This window comes from Eublepharis macularius, chromosome 5, assembly GCF_028583425.1.
Source record: "Eublepharis macularius isolate TG4126 chromosome 5, MPM_Emac_v1.0, whole genome shotgun sequence".
Classification (NCBI taxonomy): Eukaryota; Metazoa; Chordata; class Lepidosauria; order Squamata; family Eublepharidae; genus Eublepharis; species Eublepharis macularius.
Window position 1 is genome coordinate 130261517 of NC_072794.1, and position 11645 is coordinate 130273161.

Here is an 11645-nt window from a genome sequence, read left to right on the forward strand (position 1 = left end):
TATAGGTGGTATTTGACGCCAAAAAAAATAGCTTATGGGAATGCTAAGATGTTTGATAAGTGTTGGAAATGTAAAAGTCATGAAGGATCATTGTATCACATGTGGTGGACTTGTGAGGTCACTAGGCAGTACTGGGGAGATATTTTAGAAACGATAAACGAGATTTTGCAGATTTCAATAATAAAGAACCCAGAACTCCTGCTCCTGAACTTAAATATGGAAGATGTTCCTAAGCAATACAGAACATTGTTATTTTATATGACAACAGCGGCAAGAATTTTATATGCGCAGAAATGGAAAGTGCAAGAAATACCATCTATTGGAGAATGGATACAAAAGTTGCTGTACATGGTGGAAATGGACAAAATGACAAAAAGGCAGAGAGACCAGAATTCTGAAGAATTTTTTAAGGACTGGGGGAGATTGAAGGAGTATTTGGAGAAAAAGTGGGACGTGAAGGGGAAATTATGGCAATTTGAAAGTTATTAACTGGGGAAACTACTAGGGATAGGGATCTTTACCATTTAAAGTGAAGTTTTAATTATTGTTTAAATTTTGAATAGATTTGATTTTAATGGATATTATTTAGTTTATTAACAAAATAGGAGATAACAATATATAAGGGATTAGATAAGTAAGATATAAGATATGGGTTGGAAAGCTGTTGGAAGTCTATGAAAAAGGGGGGAGGGAAAGGGTGGGGGGAAAGTGATATTTAGTTTTTTAATTGAAAATTATATTTGTAATCTGTACTCACTTAATGAAAAATTTTATATAAAAAAACCCAAAAAAAACAAATCATCAGGCATGCTTGAGCAGCAGAGAGATTCACTTCCAACCAAGAACTCCAAGCTATTTCTCATTGACTGGCAGTGTATTCAGAGAGCATGCTTAAGTTGACTGGACAGGATCTTAGTCTTCAAAAAATAGAATATGACTTCAGCTGTGCTCTAAATCAGGCTGTCAGTGAAGATTTCAGCAAGCTGACCCCCTCCCCCAGGTAATATCTTCATGCTTCTTTTGAGGCATGTAGGAATGACAGACTGTAGCTTGTACAATACTACTTATATTGCACAGTTTGTAAAGGGACACCACCAACAGCTGGCATTAAAAATAAATAGAAGTTTCACAAGTGTAATGTACACTTTTGCACTACAGCAAAATTGGAAAACAGCGCAAGAATGGAGAGCAACAGTCTTGGCATGATTTTTGCTGCTGCATATCTTATATGAATAAATGTGTGCAGTAACACAGCAAACATGTGTTTTCATAACCAAAGAATAAAAGAGCTTTTGATCTAGCTGAGAAGCTAATTACTTACAGTGCACTCCTAAGAATATTTTCTTGGGAGTAAACAGCATTGAATAGACCTGAGTAGGATTCTGAGTACACCTACTTAGGATTGCTTTCTTAATTAATATTAAGAAATTATTTAATATTATTAAGGATTGCTTTCTTAATTAAAGAATATTATTAAGGATCCTTAAAGCAATCCTTAAATATTATTAAGGATTGCTTTCTTAATTAAAACCTCACTGGACAGCTAAGTGGTTACATGCAAATAAGCTTGCTAAGAAAGTAACAAACAACAGTTTAACTCTTTCATGTCTGAATGTAAACTCTTGCTAATTCCCAATGTCCCCCTCTATGAACACCCTGGGATACAAGCCCCAGGAAACCTGTGTGTCTTCTTCCTGAGTCTGTGTGCCTGCCTTTATCAGGCAGCAGCTGCCTGGATCTCCGGTATTAACTAGTCAGCCAGACAGGAACAGAACCACTAGAAGGTTCCCATCATAGCCAGCTGGTCTAGAAGAACATCATGGAGCGGAACTACAAGTGACAAAAGGCACAGATTGGACACTTGTCAGCTTCCCTCAAGTTTTGATGGGAAATGTAGGCAGCTTGGCGGAATGTTGGACAAGTGACAGTTGAAAAGTCCATTGGACAGCAGTCAGAGAGCCAAGCTGCGAGACCAGGATGCCTACATTTCCCATCAAAACTTGAGGGAAGCAGACAAGTGTCCAATCTGTGCCTTTTGTCACTTGTGGTTCTGCTCATGGTTGATGGCAAACTGCAGGAACCATCTATTAGAAAACAGCCGTTTCATGGAAGTGAGAAAGAGAATGTTGCATAGGCAGCATCATGAGAAAATTAGAGATAAACAGGCGAATATAGACCACATATGGTGTTGCTGTTTTCCCTTTTTGTGCCTCTTTTGATAAAAGAGAAACAGGCATCAGAAGTGCATGCCGCCAATGAAGTTTTCTTTACTGTGAATGAACCAACATTGTATTAACAAGATATGCCTTCCTACTTTGATAAACCAATGAATACTAGCTTTTTTGTTCTGTAACTTATAAAAAGTTAACTTATAAAAGATAACTGCACCATAGCTGTAGGTCTACATTTTGGTAGAACTGCAGCAGCTTAAATAAAAGATTGTAGCTTCTTTAAACCTGGATTGAGTGGTTATTTTCCACAACAATTACCTGGCGATTCCCTCGAGATTCCAGTGCCTTCAGAGGCCCCTCTGCCTAGCCAGTATTGGATGCCTTTCTGTGCCTACCACAGGTAAGGAGAGTACAGCCTTCCTTCTGGCTGGGTGGGAAGACTCAGGGAGGAGGAATCCTCTAAAATAAAATGTAACTCTACTGTCAGATCTTTGAAATATAATAAAGAAAAACTGAAAATACAGTTGAAAACAGCTCATGCTGCCTGCCCTCGTGCATCCCCGTGTCTGTGTTAAAAAGGGCTGAGTGCCTATGTCCAGCTCTGCATAAGCCTGAAGGAATGCGGGAGGTAACCAACCTCCTTTAGATTATGCTGCAGCAGAAAATTAATTATTAACTCCCTCACCGTCAACCAGTGCACTATTCCCACCTACTGGCCAATGCGTATTACTTTCTCCTGAATTCAAATCTCCACAAAATTATGGCGAAGTAGTAAAGACAATCAGTCGGTCATTGCTTGATGGTTATGAAAATGCAAAAGATGGGCCCTTTAGAAAATCAATGAAAAGGCAACTAGACAACTAAATAAAACTGCAAAAGAAGTTAGAGTGGAATATGAAATATCCTAATGAATCTCGTATAGCGCAAGCCCCTTTGCATGAAGTCATTGCACCATCTGGTGATCATACACATATTCATGTACCATGGTCATGTGGTGAGCTACACTCCATCTCCAAAGGTTTCCCCAAAATTCTTGAAGACCCTAATAAATTACAAAGATCCCTGGAAATCCTGGTGTACAAGCTTATAATGATGCTCTCAATACTGGTGGTGGTAGAAAGTGTCCTCAAGTCAAAACCTGGTGGGGTTTTCATGGCAAGAGACTAACAGAGGTAGTTTGCCATTGTCTGCCTCTGCAACCCTGGTCTTCTTTAGAGGTCTCCCATCCAATTACTAACCAAGGCCAACCCTGCTTAGCTTCTGAGGTCTGACAAGAACAGGCTCACCTGGGCTATCCAGGTCAGGGCACTTTCAACACTACTCATGAGAAATTGGTGAGTACTATCCTTACTACTTTTCCTGCCTGCCCTGAGTGGACAAAAATTTATTTGTTCAAACAAGAGCTAAAGGGTAGCCCCAGTGCCTGCCTTGAACATTTCACTTAAGTTTTTGAAAGGCAGTCAGGTATTACAGATGTAACAGCAAATAAATGCCTCTCAGATGTTAGGGGCTGCTTTCATGAGAGACTTCCTTCCAGAAGTCCAAAGTGCTGCTAAATTAATCAGCTCGGATTGGGAAACTGCACAACTTTCTAATCATTTCAGTGCAGCCAATCATTGGTCTCAGAATATCCAACGAAAAGATAAAAGTAAGACCACATGCCTCATGGCACTTCAGTCCAAATCAAGAGGCACGGTCCAGGTTGTGAAAATAATCCTAGAGGATAGGGATGAGGGTGCCAACTGCCTCCAGGTTCCAAATCACAAAATGAATGCTACTACTGTCACCACTTTGTTAACTGGAAAAATGAGTGGCCTAACTATTTGGTTTAGTTAAGGCGTGTTAACTAAACAAATTGCACACAGAAAGCTCTCATCCAAGTTGGAGAACCAATAACTATTTATTTTACTAAAGAAATATATTTACATAAATTGAGTGGAGAGCAGGGCTCATTTCGAGGGGGTACACGCAGGAATGTAGTTCCAGCAGTTCCCCAAAGAGGTCATATGACAGGTGGCCCTGCCCACCTGACTCTCGGCCATTTGGGGCTCGTTTCAGCCTGGACTGGGGCCAAAACAGTCCGGATCGAGCCTCTGATGGGTGGTGGATCACTCTCCCACTCAGCAGCGGCCCGATCCTGACCATTTTGGGCCCCTTTTCAGCCATTTTCAGCCCCTTTTTGACATTTTGGGCCCAATTTCGGCCCTAAATGGCCAAGATTGGGTCCAAAACAGCCAGGATAGGTGATGCCAGGGGGTGTGGCATATGCAAATCAGTTATGCCAATGACTGGCAATGGCAAGGGGCGTGGCATATGCTAATGAGTTATGCTAATGAGTGCCTCCAGCTCTTTTTCTACAAAATGACCCCTGGTGGAGAGATAGAACTAGTAACTGATCTAACTGGCTAGGATGGCTTTAGATTGAAAGTAGGCCATCTCTCTCAGGAGGAGACACCATGCCACCTCTCCTGGTGCATGCAGGGAAGAAGACGGAAGAGAGAGAGGAGGAGAGAAGGGAAGGAAGGCAGTTCCCCTGGCAGGAAGGAGACTGATAGCAGTCTATCTAGCTGACTCTATGGTTGTTGCCTTCCTTTTGCTCTGCTGGCAGTCCTGAAGGCTTAAGCAAGAGACACCGCCAGTCCATTCTTCTAACACTAATTGGCCTTTAAATCAACAGTTTTAAACTCCACGACAGTTCTTTCCATATCGTCATGCATCTGTTTCCACTGTACCACTTTGCAGAACTGGGTAGGGTTGCCAGGGCCCCTTAATCTCCTGGCGGGGGACAGGGGCCTGGCACTGATCTCTGGGGAGAGGGGTGTGTGCGTGTGCAGAGTGCACGCGCGCCCCCACAGGCGCGATGACATCACTTCAGGGGTGATGTCATCGCACGGCCCCGGGCGCTGCAGAACGCGCCTGAAATGGGCCGTTCTGCCACGGATCGGGCCCATTTTTGAGGTCCTGCGCTCCGCAGCGCCTCAAAACGGGCCCAATCTGTGGCAGAACGGGCCCATTTGGGGGAGCTGCGGCGCGCAGGAGTGCTCCTGCGTGCCACAGCTGCTGAAAATGTGCCCGTTTGCCGTGGATCAGGCCCGTTTTGAGCACTGCGGAGTGCAGGAGTGCTCCTGCGCTCCACAGCGGCCCCGATCCAGGCCAAAATGGGCCCAATCCTGGCAGCTGCAGCACACAGGAGCGCACTGCGCCATGGGGGAGCACGCAAGGAAGGTGCGCCCCCACCCCACTGCTCAGGTAAGTGGGGGTGGGAGATCCCTCGCCCCCACCGGGGTTCTGGGATCCCTAGAACAGCAATCTCCTCTGTTTCCCCTTGTACCTCTGGATCAATCTAGACTCTTTTTGTCTTGTACTGTCAATGGTACTTCTGCCAAGTTCTTGGTAGATACTGGAGCCACACACTGTGTTAAACTGAATTTCACCCACTATTGTCTACTGAATCTGTCCAAGCTGTTGAAGTAGGAAATCAACCCATCCCTTACCCTATTAAATGTCCTTTGCCTATCACTATAGGCCCTTTAACTAGGCCATTTCCCAGCTTCTTAAAAAATAGTGTCCCACTCACCCAATGGTGCCACGAAAATGGAAACATAACTGCCTGCAACCATTTTGGAAATGGTGACGTCAGAAATCACGTAAGCAGGCATCAGAAGTGTACTTATTGAGAAGTCTGGGAAATCAACAGTCATACCTACTGCCCAGGGCCGGCGACAGTGTTTCTGGCGCCTGAAGCAAGAAACCTGTTCTGTGCGCGTGCGCTCTGCATGCGCGAGCTCCAGTCCTGCATGATGACATCACTTGTGACATCATCATGCAGGAGCATCCCCCTCGCCTGAGGTGGGCAGCAGCGGCAAAGGGGCAGAGAGGTTGTAGCAAGCCTCAAGGAAAATGTTTTATATTATATTGATTATTAACTAATAAGTGTTATAATATTGTTCTGATTAACTAACATTTAAGATTAAATAAAATCCTTCTTCAGAGTAAAATATAACTGTCAAGTCAGCTAGATACTGTTGGAACAGGAAACTTGTAGCCTGAGAAAAGAAGAAGTATATTGCATTGTGTATCTCAGAATAGACTGCCTGAAAGATAAAACTGATGATTTAAGAAAATTTGTCTAGATTTATGCTGCACTAAGGAAAGGTCATGTCTGGGGCAATGATCTTGATGATGAGGCTAAAATATGGTAAACTGTATAACTGTATGTTGTAAGTATGTTGTAAGATTGCAGCCACAGCCAATTGTAGCCATTAGCTAGTGGGTAACCACCTTCTGTGATGTAACTGTAAGCTATGCTATATCAGAAAGGTTGCTTCCTTATACTGGAGCTCAGTTCTTTGTGGCACGAGTCACGCTGAGCTCTGCCGGCAATAAACATCATTCCTTCCTGAAAATTCTGTCTAGTCTCAATTCTTGGGAGCACCGAACCCTGCTACAAGGTGAGCAGGGATGCAGCCTGCGTCCTCACTTGCCTCCCCGCTCGCTGCTGCGCTGCTGGGTCGCCTGGTCCGTCGGGAGCCGAGCAGAGGCGGGCAGCATCAGCGAAGCGGCGGAGAGGCGAGTGGGGCGGCCTGCTTCCCCACCCACCTCCCTGCTTGCTGCTGTGCCACTGGGGCACCCGGCTTGCCAGGAGCCGAGCAGAGGCGGGCAGCATCAGCGAAGCGGCGGAGAGGCGAGTAGGGCGGCCTGCTTCCCCACCCACCTCCCTGCTTGCTGCTGTGCCACTGGGGCACCCGGCTTGCCAGGAGCTGAGCCGAGGCGGGCAGCATCAGCAAAGAGGCGGAGAGGCGAGTGGGGACGGCGCCTCCTTCTAAGTTCAGCGCTTGAGGCAATTGCCCCCATCGCCTCAATTGACGCGCTGGCCCTGCTACTGCCACTGTCTTCCTAATGGCAAAGGTCAACTGTCAGAGCAACTAAGGCAGTTTCAGCCCCCCAAAAGATCAGAAATGGGATTTAAATGAGTCTAGATGATCCCATTTTCTCAAAGAAATCCTGTAGTTACACAGACAGTACTTGAGGACGTTGCCCAAAAAGGGTCTGTTTGTGACCAGCCAAGTCATAGTTCTTAACATCATCTGGGTTCAAAAAAGCTATTTCCAGAAGGGTTTCATGTCTTCCTCTTTCGCTGTTGTCAGGACAACACCTTTTCTAATGTGGCATTAGCTGCCTCTTATTAGCTAATATACTTCCTAACAGGCATGTGTGTATCAGCAATTATGGGCAAGTAGTCATCACGCTTGAGAGCAACTTGCACACAAATGAACATTTCAGCCAAATATTCTGCTAGAGTATTTGTAGGGGAAGGTATTCTGGTATTTGTGGGAATAAGATTTGATTTGGACCAAGATTTATTTTAGGATTTAAGACTTCTAGTTCCTTACTGAAATGTGTAAGCAAGGGACCCAGGAGGAATCTTGTAAGGGAACGATTTGGAAATCCCACCCTGCCAAAATTCATTCAATACTTTCTAAGCTTTCAGGGACTTGAGCAGGCTGAATACTTTCCCTCTCCCCTCTTTATCTCAGAATTCCCCAATGTAGCACTAATGGCACCCACCACCACCTTTCCTGGTGCCCTGCCAAGTGTTTTTAGAAAGCTGGCAGGGCCAGGTGGGGCTTTTGCTCAGCAGGGTTTCTGATTGATCCTTGGAGTTCTGATGAGCTATGCAGATTTTTATAAAGTTGCTCTAGCAGCTGCCACCACAACACAAGGATCTTCACAGTTTGACTGAAGGTAAGCTATGTGTATGCAATTTTTTTAAAACAATACATTTATTTAAAAGATATCCTGTTAAACAGAACTTCTGCCTGAAATGCTGAAGAGTTACTGCTAGAGTTATGCATGGCCTAACATTCTGTGGTTGTTTCCACCTCCTGTGGCAGCCATTTTGTGGTTGCCTCCCCCTCCTGCAACAGCCATTTTGTAGTTGCACCCACCTACCTGTGTCAGAAATCCAAAGGTGACAGAAGGCTCAAAAAGATTGGGGAACTCTGCATTAACTGATAGCTGCTATCAATATTCTACCCCTTTTGGAGCTTTTTTAGTTCTTATCAGTTTTTTTTTAGGTTTTCTTTCTTATTCATTAGTTCGTCATATTTTCCATATACCTGGGAAGAGTCCAGGGCTGCCAAGCCCTCAGTTGGGGTTGGGAATTCTTTGCCCTGGGCTTCCTTTACCTGTTGCTTTTCCAAGTGGTGTTGGGGGGAAGGAAGGATTTTTTTAAAAAAAACACCTGGTGCACTATGATGTCATTTCTGGGGGAAACCTGGAAGTGACAACAATAGCCCCAAGATTTACCAGAAACTCTATAGTTTTACAGTAGGGTAAAACTATAGAGTTTCCAGCTATTCCTAGAGCAACCACTGTTGCTTCCAAGTTTTTCCTGAAATGACACTGTCTCCCACCATGTCTCAACCCCCAATCTTCCTTTCTGAAGTATAAAGAAATCCTTACCTTTTTGTTGCCTTCATGATCTGTACAGCGGCCAGCTAGTTTACTATTAGACATAGAGATATTGGCATGGGGGCATTGTATACATCAGAGCACCTTTGAAGCCAGGTCTCCCAGATCTTAGCCAGACACTCTAACCAGTATACAACATTGCCTTTCTTATAGAACAAGCCCTCAGCCTTCTAATACAGAATGCTGGAAGGAGGAGTCCTCCATGTGGCATCTGAACCTCTCACAAATATTCTGCTATGAAGTCTTAAGGGCAAATGAGACCCTCACATATTATAATCAATGCTGGCAAGTCACAGGAAATGTTTGAAATCTAGATGATATTTGAGCTCAGCTACCTGTCCTTTGAGCAAGAAATAAGAGGTGTGTATGTGTTGTTGTCTTATGTGAAATGTATGAGAGATGATTAAACCCCAAAATGACCTTTTATAAGTGAAAAAGTTTCAACCCACCGCCCCACCCCGCCCCACAGATCTTCACTCTGTGGAGTAGCTCCATTTGTCTGCCTGTAATGAACTGTTGGGGGAAATTGCAACGAAGTGCTCTCAGCCACTTTCAAACAATGATACAGAATGACCAATATCTTGATTGGTTTTTATTGCTGCATTTGAAGGGGAGGGGAGGAGTTACAGTTACTGTCAGGAGAGGTGGCTGTTAGTCTATTCATTAAGAGGGTTTTTGCTCACAGATATGTAGCACTTGCGATTGACTGTGGGTCGAATGACACTTGCCTGGTAAGCGAACAGACTCATGTGTAATCCTCCCTGTTCACTTGCCATTCACTTGCGAGCGCAAGTGCATGGCAAGTGAACAGGGAGGAATACATGTGAATCTGTTCACTTGCCAGGCAAGTGTCATTCGTCACTTGTAGCTCGACCCTGTCTCATCCAGACAGTTCTTGCAGGTGAGCTTGCTTTCCAGAACATTTAAAATATTTAGTTGGATCTCCTGCATAAGGCTAAGTGCTATCATCTTTGCTGGCCCATAGTTCATCCCTAATGAGAATGTTTGTTGGCACTATGCAGCATCTGGTGATATCACTAAATATTTTGCCTTTTGGACAATGCAGAATCTGCGTTTGCCCTCCAGCACATACAAAATATTTTTCTTCATCCCCTGGGTAAGAGTAATTGCCATCAGGTTTCCCTGTACAAAAATTACCAGGTGGCAAAATTGACCACACACATTTCTTTTTGTGTACATCATAGACCATGTTCTCAGGACAACTCCTGATAAATGTTGTTTTGTTGACGCAAAGGAAGTATTTACGTGGGTCGGATGGGTAAGAGTAATTGCCATCAGGCTTGTCTGCACAAAATCCTCTACCTAAAGTTGTTGTAGGTTGAAGAGTGGTAGAAATTTGAAGAGTAGTGGATGGTCGAAGTGTGGTAGGAGCTTGAAGGGTGGTAGATGGTTGAGGGCTGGTAGGATTTTGAAGTGTGGTCGATGGCTGAAGAGTTGTAGAAGTCATGGATGGCTGAAGGTTGGTAGAAGATCGAAAGGCAGTGGACAGTTGAAGGGTTTTTGCCTGTACTGTGATATGTCCAGCATTGCTACACACTGAAAGATATGTGCAAGATCATGTCATTGACTTCTTGTACCACAAATATTAAATGATCTTAACCTTTTCCTGCTTGTGATTATAGTTGTAAAAAATAGATGCAGCAGGAAGGGTAATAAGCTTTATCATAAACTATAGCCTTCAAATAATTCTGGTGATCCAGAATTGTAGTAGAGCACAGTTGTAGAGAACTACAGAAATATTGTGAACATGCAATGGACAGAAATTCTAAGTGTGTTTTGCCAGGAAGCAAATCTCACTGAATTTATTGAGATTTACTTCCCACTAAACTGTTCAGGATTGGGTTGAAAATTGCATAGAAATGGGTTTCTGGTCAAATATATAGGCTGGATCCTACGTGATGTAGGGCAGAAGCATTTGAAGATTAGAACTTTATGATAACTCTGTAATGTTCAGCAGTCTGTGTCACTTTTATGTCAGTTCCAGGATATGGGAATCTGGGAGTTCCAGCCCAGGTTTTGCTTATAGCATGGTAAGCTAACCAGTGGACAGCTATGAAGGATTCTGTTAAGCCTTGCATTCTTTTATTCATTTTTGCAGAATGAAGTTACCCTGTGTTGATTTAAAGCAACTTTCGGTGTATTCCTGATTCACTGTAGAATCTTACATGTCCCTCCTCCTATTGCAGCCTTTCATGACTTCTGAAATCCTTGCAATAACATAGGAAACAAAGCGAGAGGAGGGAGATCAGCAAAAATTGCACCCTCACCACCTTCTGCTGGCAGAAAACAGAATGAAATGCACAGTTTAGTGCAGAAGCAGATCCTTTTCTATGGGTTCCTTTGAAGCCATTACAAAGGAGAGCATGATTAACACATGTCAGTACAGGAATTTCCTACTGTGTGGATGTGATACTTAATCAAAAGTTCATGAAAAAGTGATAACTGTGGCATAGTGGTTCCCTGGGCACTGTGCCCATGATGATTTTCTCACTGGCCCAGCCACTACTGCTGCCTGAAAATCATCTACTACCCCCTATCACCCACTACCTGCCAGACGCACTCTTCTCCACCTGGGTCAGAACTGTGGTAATACCCATGGCAGGAAAGTACCCAGTTTGAAGGAATGGGTGCATCACTTGGTACAAAATGAGATTTTAAAGATTAAAAGTATGTACTTATAGAATGAGACACACAAAGGTATTGATCCTGGATTCCTGAAATCATTGGAAGCTTTAACAGTCAAATAATTTGGCCCTAGTTCATGGCTGTATATGCTAGTAATCAGATGAGAAACAAATAATGCTGCCATCGTCATCACCATCATCATCATCACCATCATCATCACCACCACCACCACCACCACCACCACCACCAATAAGAAGAAGAAGAAGAAGAAGGCAGCACTAAATGTGATTTGACAATGATTGTGAGCCATCACAAGTGTTTTCTTCCTGGACAGATTATCAATATTAATTAAAT